The following is a 14241-nucleotide window of genomic DNA, read 5'->3' on the forward strand; positions in this document are numbered from 1 at the left end:
CATGTCTTACCTGTACAGTCTGTGTGTTTGTTTTTAGTCTGCTTACCGTGCGTATATGTTGCTTGCTTTTAGTCTGCTTACCGAATATGTACCCTCCTTTTAACCGCCTATGATTAATGTATGCTCTTTTAACCCCCTATGTTATGCCCTTAAGCTAAATGCTTGTCCTGTCTGCTTTTTTGTGCCAAGGTCTACCTATATTTTATCTTTTAAATGTACTTTTTTCCTCCAGGGAGCCGTATACAACATCATGGCATAGGGACTGCGGATGAAAACTAGCTTTCGGGCTGACTCTGGCGTATTTACAATTTATTTTTGTTTTATTAATATGCACTGTCCCTTGAATAAATAAATGAATCTGAATCTGAACTCTGCGCTGCGGGTTATGGTGGTTTTTGTAGGATTTTCTGTATGCCCATCCACATCCATTGTGTATGTAAAAATGTTGATGGATCCATATGTATATAGTAAAACGCTTATTAACTTAAATAAAACAGAAGTCCGACGGGAGCTCAAACGAAACACGTCCTACTCCATTGCCAGCCACGTGATCCCCAATAAGTCTTTTGATAATCTTTTTAGGAAAAACTTCTCATAACTTTACCCATGTTCTCAGTATTTGTCATAGCACTGTTATACAAATGGCTACAGTCATACGTTGTGCTGTGTTGTTGAATATTGGCAGGAGTTTCAATGAAATTGTTAATAATTTATAAATAAATATATATACTTGCCAATATGAATCCGAACTTTGGATTTTCTTCTGGACTCTTCCACGTCTTTGCCTGGAAGTTGTTTCCTGCCCTGAGTGAAGGCTGGGGTTAGGAGACTGGCACCAAGCAGGCCAAAGTCATCTTTAAGCGTAAAACCCCGGTCAGCCAAGATCTGAAACAAGGAATGCGATTGAATAGAGTAAGTCTATTGCTTTTAATGTTTGTGGTGAAACACTAATTTACACCTGTACATAATGAGTACAAAAAAATGTGTGTATGTGATGAACTGTTACAGTATAGTATACAGTATGTAGAGTTCTACATTACCTGGTCCCCAGGATGGTGGTACAGTGGTGAAATGAAGCCAGATTCCCTCACTATCTTAACATCGGATGCTCTTCCACCCCAGCCTTTGGACAAGAAGGTGATGCTGCCTGCAGGACTACACGCAATCAAATATTTTACCGTAGTCCACTTCTTATAGCTGGAGTAAGATTTGGCCCTGTGGAAAAAACAAAGCATGGTTAGCATTCAGAAGTTACCTGGCCAAGTAATCATGTATTACATATTTTTTTGTGTCTTTACCTGGCTTTAAGCCCCTTTGGATGTACAATTCTGATTTCAAAACAATCAATGATTGATGTGAGGCGAGGAAATTTGGCCTTTATCGTTGGTGGTATGGTTTGTCTGATGCAATCCCTGTCTGGCCAGTGAATGAGGAAGGTGATCTTTGCATACAGAAGATTCAGCCAACGTTGGAATATGTGGCGGATGGTAGACTGTCGTTGGTCCAGTATTTGGCTCAGCAAAGCAATAGACGGATTCTGGCGTAGCTTGAGCAAACAGAGGAAAAGCTGGTCCTTGGTCGACAATCGAAAAACCTTAGGTGGTGACTTGATAAACTGAAGAAGGTAGCGATGTAGACAGTCAAACACTGCCCAGTCAAGCCCAGTCATGGCCCTGCATGCACTGTTGTTGCCTCGAACAGCATTCACAGACAATCGCTGCAATGCAGCATCACAGTGTCTTCTGGCCTCATCACTCTCTCTCCTGAGATTGGCTACCTCTATGGCAATAGCAACCTGCTCCCTGTGCGAAACTGGCCTGTTGCTCAGTGTACCGTCCTCAGTGAGAGGTTGTTCAGTAGGCTCAGTGAGAGGTTGTTCAGTAGGCTCAGTGAGAGGTTCTTCTTCTGAAGGTGACCTTTGTTTTCTTTTGGCTGACAGGACCTTCCCATCATCACCAGCCTCTCTCTTCCTGGCATTTTTGTAACGCCGTAATTTAACTCTGCCTTGTGTCAATTGCTGCCGATGTGGAAAAATAGATGGGACATAATCCGGATGACTACAATCATTCACATGGAATCCTGAAACCAGTAGAGTAAGTGTAAGCCAAATGCAGATACTCATTCAAAAGAACTGTATACAGCTTTGATTAAATGCACTCATCAAATGTAGTCATTAAGTATGCCAGCTGATACTTCACTCAATAGTCACCAATTCTAATTCTGGATTACAATTACCGTAATCACATTTCACAAGTAAATGATGTGTATTGCTGCAAAATGAACAATTACATGTATGGGTTAATTTAATCCATGACGATTCGATTCCCTATAGTTTTATTATCATGACATTAATGTCATGGTGATCCCAAGGACACCTCCACATGTGGCCATGTGGGGTTCTCTACCTCCTGCACCACACCCGCCCTTTACCATGTATTGGTAGAGCCGGCGTCTGATCGCAAGGTCAGCAGATCGGCAATTTGAACCCTACATGGCCACATGTCGAGGTGTCCTTGGGCAAGACACTAAACCCCAAATTGCTCCCAATGAGCGGGCAGGTGCCTTGCATGGGTAGCTTGCCGCCATTTATGTGTGAATGAGAGGCCATTGTAAACCTAGCTACAGGCTAAAGCTACAAGCTACAAGCTTTAACATTACATTGGGATTTCCTTGGCTTTTCAGTTTGTTTTATATTCCCTATATACAGTATATATGTTATATATTTCCCTTTCAATGCAGCATCAACATTCACTACTTTGACTTTTAACATTATAACTGTTGACTTCATTTAACATCATTAACTAACCTGTGATGAAGTGTTTGCCACAGACATACACGTATTGACTGGAAGGCGGATGGCCTGAAGCCACAGATCTCTTCTTTTACTGTCCTTTGCTTTTTGGGGAAGTAAAGAAAATCGTAAATCTGGAGAAAAAAATATATTGTTTGCCGTGCAAAACACTACGCAGCAAGCCTAGGCATGGTGACACTACATTTTCCAATAAGGCGCCAACAGTTTTAAGCGGTCGCGTGATCGTCCTGATGACAGGGAGATGATGTATGACTGCTCTGGAGGCAGACTGAAAGGACACACTGCCTATTTCATTAAATTTCTCCATATAACCAGTATCCAAACATATCAATATACTGTAGTGCCGGAGGAAAAAGGAAAGACGTAGGCAACGTAATGATAACTGTTTAATCAAAATAACAACTTGTACTCTCAGTACAGGACCAGAAAATAGATCACCAAAACTGTTGTGTCTAAACAGGAAGTTGCAACGTTAATAATCCTCCCCTCTGCCCCTAGTGCCAGAACTGGTTCCCTCCCACTACACAACCAACAGTAAGAGGAGAACATGAACCCATAATGTAGTCACTACACCAGCCCCCCCAGTGTTCACCTCAATATTGGAAATCCTCACGGCGAGGAGGGCGTATGGCCCGGCCCCTACGATCGTAGGTAAAGTCAGGAGGTGCGGGAGGAGGTGTGACATCGCCCATCACGTCCTCCTGCAGGGAAGGACGGGGGGCAGTGACGACCGGGGGCTCGCGAGCTGCGGGGGGTTGTCGGGGTCGGAGGGGGGAATGGCCAGGGCGCGGCAGGGGAGGTAGGACTGGAGGCCGGCCTCTGCGCGGTGGCAGGGCCAAGTCCAGGGGCAGTTCAAGGTCCAAGTGGGCCGGTTTGAGGCGATCAACGGACACACACTCAGGCCTACCCCCCATGTCAACCATGAAGTTCTTGGCTCCGGCCTCGATGACACGGAAAGGCCCGTCATAAGGAGGACGTAGCGGAGTCCTGTGGCCATCCTGACGAATGAAAACGAACCTCGCTGAGTGCAGCTCCGGGGGCACCCTCGAAGTAGGGACACCATGCTGCGTAGTCGGGACCGGGACGAAGGTCCTGGCGCTGTCCAGCAGGGAGGCGCGCTGAACGGCGGCGGACCAGGGCTCCGTTGACTTGGGAATGAAGTCACCGGGGACCCGCAGCGGCTGTCCAAACACCAGCTCAGCGGACGACGACTGGAGGTCCTCCTTAGGCGCTGTCCTGAGCCCCAGCATGACCCACGGCAGCTTGTCAAGCCAGTCGCTGTCCGTGAGGCTGGCTCGAAGGGCGGCCTTCATGGATCGATGGAAACGAAAACCACCTCTTCTAGGCGCAGTCCTGTGTCCGACAACTTGAGAGCCTGGACGGCGGGGTCGGCGGCCTGGTCTGCAGCCATGCGCGCGTAGTCCAAACCCAGTTGGACCGCACCAACCACCGCCCTGGAGAGACAATCCGCGACCTGGTTGGACTTCCCAGCAACGTGCTGAATGTCTGTGGTGAACTCGGATATGTAGGCGAGCTGGCGCTGTTGGCGGTCGGACCACGGCTCCGCCACCTTGGACATGGCGTGCGTGAGTGGCTTGTGGTCCACGTAGGCCGTAAACTCACGGCCCTCCAGTAAAAAACGGAAGTGTCTGACAGCAAGCCACAGCCCGAGGAGCTCCCTGTCGAATGTGCTGTACCTTTGCTCTCTGGGAGACAGCTGGCGGCTGAAGAATGCAAGAGGCTGCCAGGCGTCCCCAACCCACTGTTCGTACACCGCTCCCACAGCAAAGTCAGAGGCGTCCGTGGTGAGAGCAGTGGGTGCCGAGGGCGAGGGGTGGGCCAACATGGCAGCGCGGGCCAGGGCCGCCTTGGTGTCCTGAAAGGCTTTGACACGCTCCGCCGTCCAGTCCACCGGCTGCTTCAGAGTCTTGCCCTTCTGGGCATCGTACAGAGGCCGCAGGATGTGAGCGATGTGGTGGAGGAAGCGATAGTAGAAGGTTACCATCCCGATGAACCCCTTGAGCTCGCTGATTGTGCTGGGGCGCGGGAAAGCAGCGACAGCTTCCACCTTCGAGGGGAGGGGGGTCACCCCCTCTGCGGAGACCCGGTGCCCGAGAAAGTCGATGGTGTTCCGTCCGAACTCACACTTCGCCGGATTGACAATCAGCCCATGTTGGCTGAGCCGTGTGAAAAGGGCCCGGAGGTGGGACAGGTGCTCCTCCTCTGTGGTGCTTGCGACGAGGATGTCATCCAAGTAGACGAAGAGGAATGGTAGGTCCCGGAGCACCGAGTGCATGAGGCGTTGGAAGGTCTGCGCCGCGTTCTTCAGGCCGAACGGCATCCGCAGAAACTCGAAGAGTCCAAATGGCGTGATTACGGCCGTCTTAGGGACGTCCTCGGGGTGCACCGGCACCTGATGGTACCCCCGTACCAGGTCCACTTTGGAGAAGAAGCGTTTGCCTGCCAGGTTCGCTGAAAAGTCCTGGACATGTGGGACCGGGTAGCGGTCAGGCTTGGACGCGTCGTTGAGGCGGCGGTAGTCCCCACATGGGCGCCACCCGCCGTCTGACTTAGGGACGATGTGCAGGGGAGACGCCCAGGGGCTGCTCGAGCGCCGAACGATGCCCACCTGCTCCATATGCGCAAACTCCGCCCTGGCGATGGCCAGCTTCTCCGGGTTGAGGCGCCTGGCCCTGGCGTGGAGGGGAGGCCCCTCGGTCTCGATGTGGTGCTCCACTCCGTGTTTCACCGTGGGCGCGGAGAAGGTGGGCTTGGTAAGGTCGGGGAATTCGGCGAGCAGCCGAAGGTACTGGTCACTTTCGGCGAGCATATTGGACCACCCGCTGTAGACCGCCTCCCCCTGCGTACAGGCGAAGGAAGCGAAAGTCTGTGAGTTGACCAGGCGCCTGTTCCCCACGTCCACCAACAGGTTGTGGGCGCACAGAAAATCCGCACCAAGGAGGGGAAATGTGACAGCCGCTATGACAAAATCCCACGAAAAGCATTGCCCTCCGAAGCACACGTCCACCGCCCTAGTGCCATAAGAGCAGATAGGTGTGCCGTCCGCGCCTGCCAACTGCGGACCACGCTCCTCCTTCGCCACATCCGATCTCTCTGCCGGAATGATGCTCCACTGGGCACCTGTGTCACAAAGGAAACTGCGACCAGAGGCGGTGTCTTGTATGAAGAGCAGCCTGTTGGTGACGCCAGCGCTCAGGGCCACTACTGAGTGCCGGCCCCGCCGTTTCCCGTCGGTCCGAAGGTGCAGGGTGAGCGGCACCGTTTGGCCTTGGCGCCAAAAGTGGCGTGGTAGAAACAATGGCCCGCAGCGTTACCCTGCTGGCCAGAAGGTCTGGCGTCATCCTTCGCTCTCCTGCGACGGTCGGGTGGCGGGGCGGCCGCGGGAGCGAGCAGGTCGGGGGACCGTTGAGGCATGGCCAAGACGAACCGGTCCGCCTCCCTGGCCAGGGCGCGGGGCTCCATGATGGCGGTGTTGGCCAGCGCCATCCTAACTTGAGCTGGCAATGTGCGCATGAACAGCTCTGTGAAGAGGATCATGGGGTCTTCTGTACCGAGCAGGTTTAGCATCCTCTCCATGCGCGCAGAAGGCCTCTCGTCACCCAAGTCCGACATGGCAAATAGGCGACGCACCCTCTCCGCAGTGGACAGTTCAAATGTCTCTAGAAGCAGGGCCTTGAGGCGCTCATATTTGTTCGTCGTCGGGGGAGCAGACAAAAAACCTACCACTCGAGCTGCGGTGGAGCTGCCCAACATTGCCACAGCATGGTTGTACCGGTCGTCGTCGTCATCGATGTCACTTTTGTTGAAATGTGCCTCTACAATAGCAAACCATGCAGCAGGCGTTGAGTCCCAGAACTCTGGTAGCTTGAGAGTGGGAGTGTGCGCACCACGCGTTACCCTGACAGGGGATGGTGATGGCTGCCGCTGGTTTGAACGTCTTCCTCGCCCGGACATTTTGCAGGATTGTAATGTTCGTTCGCTGGTTTTTGAACACAATTACGTTAACAAAAATCCACGTCGGGGTCACCAGTGTAGTGCCGGAGGAAAAAGGAAAGACGTAGGCAACGTAATGATAACTGTTTAATCAAAATAACAACTTGTACTCTCAGTACAGGACCAGAAAATAGATCACCAAAACTGTTGTGTCTAAACAGGAAGTTGCAACGTTAATAATCCTCCCCTCTGCCCCTAGTGCCAGAACTGGTTCCCTCCCACTACACAACCAACAGTAAGAGGAGAACATGAACCCATAATGTAGTCACTACACCACCATATAAATCAATTTGCATATCGAACACCCCCAAGCCACACTGCACCGATTCACTCACCAGTTCCATCTCTAACTCTTGGGGCAGAGCTTCCTCCCTCGGAGTGATCACAGTCTCACATGGCTGTTCTGATTCAAGCATCCGGAAGGACAGCTGGCACAATGGAGGACCTGAGCCAGTACGACATTGAGCTGCAGCACAGGGCTGACCGACAGCACACAAATCGTGAGCTTAGAATTATAAGGTTCTATCTCAATTTTTGTCAAAATTGAGTTTTTTACATAATCTGATCCATTAGGTGTTTATTAATGCCTGTGTGGTGTTATTTTTAAAATGTTAACTTCTGATTACTTAGTTATGGAAGATGGAGTCCCTGACTAAAATAAGTAAAATTAAAGATTAAAGTAGCAAAGACCAGAAATTCCCATTGACCGCCATTCAAACTTCTACTCTTCTATCACCCAAAAAGGGGCGTGGACATTACGGGAGGGGAAAGTACCCGGATGCGTTGCTCTGAAGAATTTGTACATGGAGGCAAGCCCCGGTAACCAATTCAGAGAGTGAACGGTGTTGAGTTCGGATTTAATTTACGTCCTTATCAGCGAATCGGAGCGTTCCCTCGGACTCCGGCAGCCAATGGGAAGGGCCAAAGGGGCGGGGAGGTAGCGAAGCCTCAGCCTCAGCCTCAGCCTCATTCATTCATTCATTCATTCATTCATTCATTCAAGGGTCCAGCTGCGGATATCAAATCCATCACCCGGAAATGTGATGTACCATACGTCATCATACCGCGCCTGCATATTTGCATAGACCACGTCATCGCCTTACTACGGTGGAAACTACGGTGGAAACCATGAATCGCCTTACTACGGTGGAAACTACGGAAAAAAACTAATATGTAGAGTACCGTCCTATCAATTGTTCGAAAAGGAGTAGGAAGAAGCCTGTCCTACCCCTGTTTATACTTAACAATTATGCTTACATTATATAATCCAATTAATTAATACAAATATTTCAGTATCATCCGTTCTAATACTTTTTCATAAAAAATAATTTAAACCTTTTTTTAAATAGAGCAATATTTCTGCTTTCCTTCATATTTTCTTCATATTTTTGACATTAGGTTATTAGTGTGATCACGATATCCGACCTTATGTACAATCCTCATAGCTTTTTTCTGTAGTGTAATCAATGGGTTTAAAGTGCTTTTATATTCATTTCCCCATATCTCCACACAGTAACTCAAATAGGGTAAGACAAGACAACAATATAGAGTATACAACATCCTCTGTTCCAGAATATGTTTTGCCCTGCACAATACTGCAATACTCCTTGATACTTTGGATCTAACGTATCTTATATGAGATTTCCAACAGAATTTACTGGGCTTAAAGTGCAGACTCTCAGCTTTAGGTTAAGGGTATTCACATCCAAATTGAAGGAAGGGTTTATGAATTATAGCTCTTATATATAATAACCAAAAGTAATTAGACAATTGACTCAAAAGCTGTTTCATGGGCCAGTGTGGGCTATTTATTCCTTCATTATTTCTTTAACAATTAAGCAGGTAAAAGGTCTGAGTTGATTCCAAGTGTGGCATTTGCATTTGGAGGCTGTTGCTGTATACGCACAACATGCAGTCAACAGAGCTCTCAATGCAACTGAAACAGGCCATCCTTAGGCTGTAAAAACAAAACAAAAATCCATCAGAGAGATAGTGGGAACATTAATACTGGCCAAATTAACTGTTTGGTACATTCTGAGAAAAAAAGAATGCACTGGTGAGTGTGATGACATGAACATGCATGGCTTCCAATGGCACTGGGTCACTAGTGTTTATTGATGATGTGAAGACAGAAGCAGACAGATGAATTCTGAAGTGTTTAGGGATATTCTGTCTGCTCAGATTCAGACAAATTCAGCAAAGTTGATTGGATGGTGCTTCACAATACAGATGGACAATGACCCAAAATATAGTGTAAAAGCAACCCAGGACTTTTTTAAGGCAAAGAAGTGGAATATTCTGCAATGGCCAGAGTCAATCACCTGATCTCAACCCAATCAAGCATGCATTTCACTTGCTGAAGACAAAACTAAAGGCAGAAAGACCCACAAACAAACAACAACTGAAGACTGCTGCAGTAAAGGCCTGACAAAGCATCACAAAGGAGGAAACCCAGCATTTGGTGATGTCCATGTGTTCCAGACTTCAGGCAGTCATTGCCTGCAAAGGATTCTCGACTAAGTATTAAAAATGAACATTTTACTTACTGTATGATTGTTAATTTGTCCAATTACTTTTGAGCTCCTGAAAATAGGAGACTGTGTATAAAAATGGTTGCAATTCCTAAATGTTTCATACAATATTTTTGTTCAACCCCTTGAATTAAAGCTGAAAGTATGCACTTCAATTACATCTTGATTGTTTCATTTCAAATCCTTTGTGGTGGCATACAGAGACAAAATTATGGAAATTGTGTCACTGTCCAAATACTTCCAGACCTAACTGTATATAAATAAAAGAATGTCAATGACCCCAGGTGTGGGACTTTATTAGGTCAAACAGGTTTGAGGGGTCAGGCAAAGGACTTGGTGGAGTCAGGCAAGGGTCAGGCGATCATCGTTGTAATCCATGGAGCAGGGCAGGAACCGTGGTGCAAGGTGCTGGGCTGGAGGTGTCCATGGTGCTGAGTGCACACTGATGAGCTAAATAAAACATTCTATTTCTGATGAGTCAACAGCACTAGGGCTCCTTCACAAAACCCTTACTGGAATCTTCATACACTCTGTGAATTAGTCTTTACTTTCTGATGAGTCAACAGCAATAACCCCATCCAGTGCGACATGTAGATAGCATATATTTAGAATATGTAAAATGCAAACACCAGAAATGCAAGAAAGTTTATGAGGTATACCAAATGGAATTAATAACAAGTGTTACGACCCTTCTGTCTAGAGTAAAATAAGGGCCTAACAGGGTAGAGTGCAGAATGTACAGGTGTGTTGCAACACAAATGCCCAAAAAAAGTGTACAAGGGATCAAATCAATTCAAGTTTTATTTGTATAGCGCATTTCTTACAAGATGCGACTCAATGCGCTTCACGTAATGACAGATGTTCAGTGTCCAGTGTAGTGTTCAGTGTTGTGTCCAGTGTAGTGTTCAGTGTTGTGTCCAGTGTAGTGTTCAGTGTTGTGTCCAGTGTAGTGTTCAGTGTTGTGTCCAGTGTCCAGTAGTGTTCAGTGTTGTGTCCAGTGTAGTGTTCAGTGTTGTGTCCAGTGTCCAGTGTAGTGTTCAGTGTTGTGTCCAGTGTCCAGTGTAGTGTTCAGTGTTGTGTCCAGTGTCCAGTGTAGTGTAGTGTTCAGTGTTGTGTCCAGTGTAGTGTAGTGTTCAGTGTTGTGTCCAGTGTCCAGTGTAGTGTTCAGTGTTGTGTCCAGTGTCCAGTGTAGTGTAGTGTTCAGTGTTGTGTCCAGTGTAGTGTTCAGTGTTGTGTCCAGTGTCCAGTAGTGTTCAGTGTTGTGTCCAGTGTAGTGTTCAGTGTAGTGTCCAGTGTCCAGTGTAGTGTAGTGTTCAGTGTTGTGTCCAGTGTCCAGTGTAGTGTTCAGTGTTGTGTCCAGTGTCCAGTAGTGTTCAGTGTTGTGTCCAGTGTAGTGTTCAGTGTAGTGTCCAGTGTCCAGTGTAGTGTAGTGTTCAGTGTTGTGTCCAGTGTCCAGTGTAGTGTTCAGTGTTGTGTCCAGTGTAGTGTAGTGTTCAGTGTTGTGTCCAGTGTAGTGTAGTGTTCAGTGTTGTGTAGTGTTCAGTGTTGTGTCCAGTGTAGTGTAGTGTTCAGTGTTGTGTCCAGTGTCCAGTGTAGTGTTCAGTGTTGTGTCCAGTGTCCAGTGTAGTGTTCAGTGTTGTGTCCAGTGTAGTGTAGTGTTCAGTGTTGTGTCCAGTGTCCAGTGTAGTGTAGTGTTCAGTGTTGTGTCCAGTGTCCAGTGTAGTGTAGTGTTCAGTGTTGTGTCCAGTGTCCAGTGTAGTGTAGTGTAGTGTTCAGTGTTGTGTGTAGTGTAGTGTTCAGTGTTGTGTCCAGTGTCCAGTGTAGTGTAGTGTTCTGTCCAGTGTAGTGTAGTGTTCAGTGTTGTGTCCAGTGTCCAGTGTAGTGTTCAGTGTTGTGTCCAGTGTCCAGTGTAGTGTTCAGTGTTGTGTCCAGTGTCCAGTGTAGTGTAGTGTTCAGTGTTGTGTCCAACCCCCAGTGGTCAGACACGGACAGCTCCGTTGGTGGCCAGTCGTCCCTCTGCTCGGGACCACAGCTCGGCGCCTGCAAAAAGTCAGTTCTCAAAAACAAGAAAACAAGCAATAAAAATAGGGGGATAAGTAATCGGTAGACATCTGAGAATGTAGCTATTGTGAACTTTTAAATTACATTAAGTGGTTGAAGACAACGCTGCGTTTTTTAGCCCTGCCAGCTGTACATCTTATATGCATAACTGCATTTTGTTGTTGGTACTTGTACTCAGCAATGACAATAAAGTTGAATCTAATCTAATATCTCTCTAATATCTCTGATAACGCTAAACCACATAGGATTACCCAATTAGCCAAGACAGATGAACAAAACTACGTGCGAAACAGCCGCGTAACACATGCAACAACCTAAATAATAAATACACATCTGAAAACTATAACATGTTCATTAATAATATTTCGAAATTCTCACCTGAGCTGCATTTGCCATTGTATTTGTAATTCTTCTTCTTCTTCTTCTTCTTCTTATCAATTGCGTGTTCAAATTATTGTTCGTTAAATGTCCTATACAATGTCGCCGTGTTTTTAAAATCCATTTAAGATCCTTCAAAATCTCGCGGTTTCTCGCGGTTACTTTTACCGACGCGCTTACGATGACGTGGCCCAAAAATGGACCGCAGCTGGATATACTTGGAGAGAAGAGTACATCGGAAAATGGCGCCCAGCTCGAAATCCGAAAATGTCGTCAAGCTTCTTAACCGTACCAAGGTAATGCATTTGACACAAAACAAGTGACGGGCACAAACCACGACACCGTCGGGAACGTAGAAACACCAACCGAGCAACGTTTTCGACAGCGCTAACGAACTAGCCATTTCTAACTGACCGTCTTGTCGAACTAGCCAACGGCTAGCCAACTTCCCCCTGTCTCTGTCTTACATACACTCTCTCTCTCTTTCCCCCTGTCTCTGTCTTACATACACACTCTCTCTCTCTCTCACACACACTCCCCCTCTCATCTCTTCTCTCCCCTGTTCCTCAGCTGTCAGGTCAGTTTTCTCAACGGCTGTTCCGGAAGCTGCTTGTGCGTTTTCCGCCGGAGAAAATTGTCAGCGAGACGTTGTTCAGAGCCGGGTGAGTGTGTGTGTATCTCCCTCTCTGAAAGAGTGTAGTCTCTGTTCACACCACCTCTGCAACTACATACATCTTCTCTCACACACACCCACACACCTTTCACCACCTCACTCACCTACTCACCTACTCACTCACTCACTCACTCACTCACACACACACACACACACACACACACACACACACACACACACACACACACACACACACCTTTCACCACCTCACTCACCTACTCACCTACTCACTCACTCACTCACTCACATACACACACACACACACACACACACACACACACACACACACACACACACACACACACACACACACACCTTTCACCACCTCACTCACCTACTCACTCACTCACTCACACACACACACGTACACACACACCCCTCTCACCACCCCACTCACTCACTCACTCACACACACACACACACCCTTCACCACCTCACTCACTCACTCACTCACAATAACACACACACACCCCTCTCACCACCCCACTCACTCACGCACACATGCACCCACACTCCTCTTGTTCCAGACACACACACACACACACACTCACACACTCACACCCTCCTCTCTTTCCAGACACAAGTTCCTGGGCTTCAGCAAGTGTGGTTGCTACGCGCTGTCCTACACCACCACCACCTACTTAGCCTATGGCGACGACGACACCTACCACCTGCACTGGTGGGTGTTCAACCTGCACAGCCAGCGTCTCGAACAGGTGACCACACCTTCTACAATCTACCTGGACTGACTGTCACACATCAACCCACTAAACCGTCCAGCCACATACTTTAGAGCTCAATAGAAGATGCCTCTCTCACGCTGAGGAGGACTTTGTGGTGCTATGTGGTCCACAGTTGGTAGAGCACGGCGCTAACAACGCTTAAGTTGGTTTATTCTTGTTTTATTATGTAGTTTATGTTATTGCTATTCTCTGCTATTGTTATTTTATTGATTACTATTGTTCTATTTTTATTTTTTGTATCATTAGCTTGAGCCTGCTTGGAGTGGCAGATGGACAGGCTTTGCACATTTGGGACTATCCCAATTGAGTATTTTTACCAGCTCAGTGGCCTTGCGGTTAGAGTGTCCGCCCTGAGATTGGGAGGTCGTGAGTTCGATCCCCGGCCGAGTCATACCACCAAAGACTATAAAACTGGTACCCGATGCCTCCCTGCTTGGCACTCAGCATTAAGGGTTGGATTGGGGGGGTAAGACCCTGCGACATACCAGCGTCATGTCCAGGGGGGGTGTACTTGTACATCAAGCCGCCTCACGCTACGGAAACAGGAGATAGGCTCCTGTGGGCCGTTAGGCTCGAACCATCGGTCCTCAAGGCTACTTACAATTGAGTATTTTAAATGATTTCCAGTATTATTTGTGCCCAGGCGTTGGCTCGTCTGCAGTACCGTAAAAAAATGGTAGTTCTGTAGTTGGTGGAAGGACAGGATGTTGTCTAGTCTCTTTGTTTTCTCATCTGTACCTCTCTCTCTCTCTCTCTCTCTCCCTGCCACTCTCTCGCTCTCTCTCCCACTCTCCCTCCCTCCCACTCTCTCTCTCTCCCTCCCACTCTCTCTCTCTCTCTCCCTCCCACTCTCTCTCTCTCTCTCCCTCCCACTCTCTCTCCCTCTCTCTCTTCCCCACTCTCTCTCTCTCCCTCCCACTCTCTCTCTTCCCCTCTCTCTCTCTCTCCCTCCCACTCTCTCTCTCCCTCCCACTCTCTCTCTCTCTCCCACTCTCTTCCCCTCTCTCTCTCTCCCTCTCTCTCTTCCCC

Source organism: Nansenia antarctica (genome assembly GCF_963989245.1).
Source record: "Nansenia antarctica genome assembly, chromosome: 14".
In the NCBI taxonomy this organism is placed as follows: Eukaryota; Metazoa; Chordata; class Actinopteri; order Argentiniformes; family Microstomatidae; genus Nansenia; species Nansenia antarctica.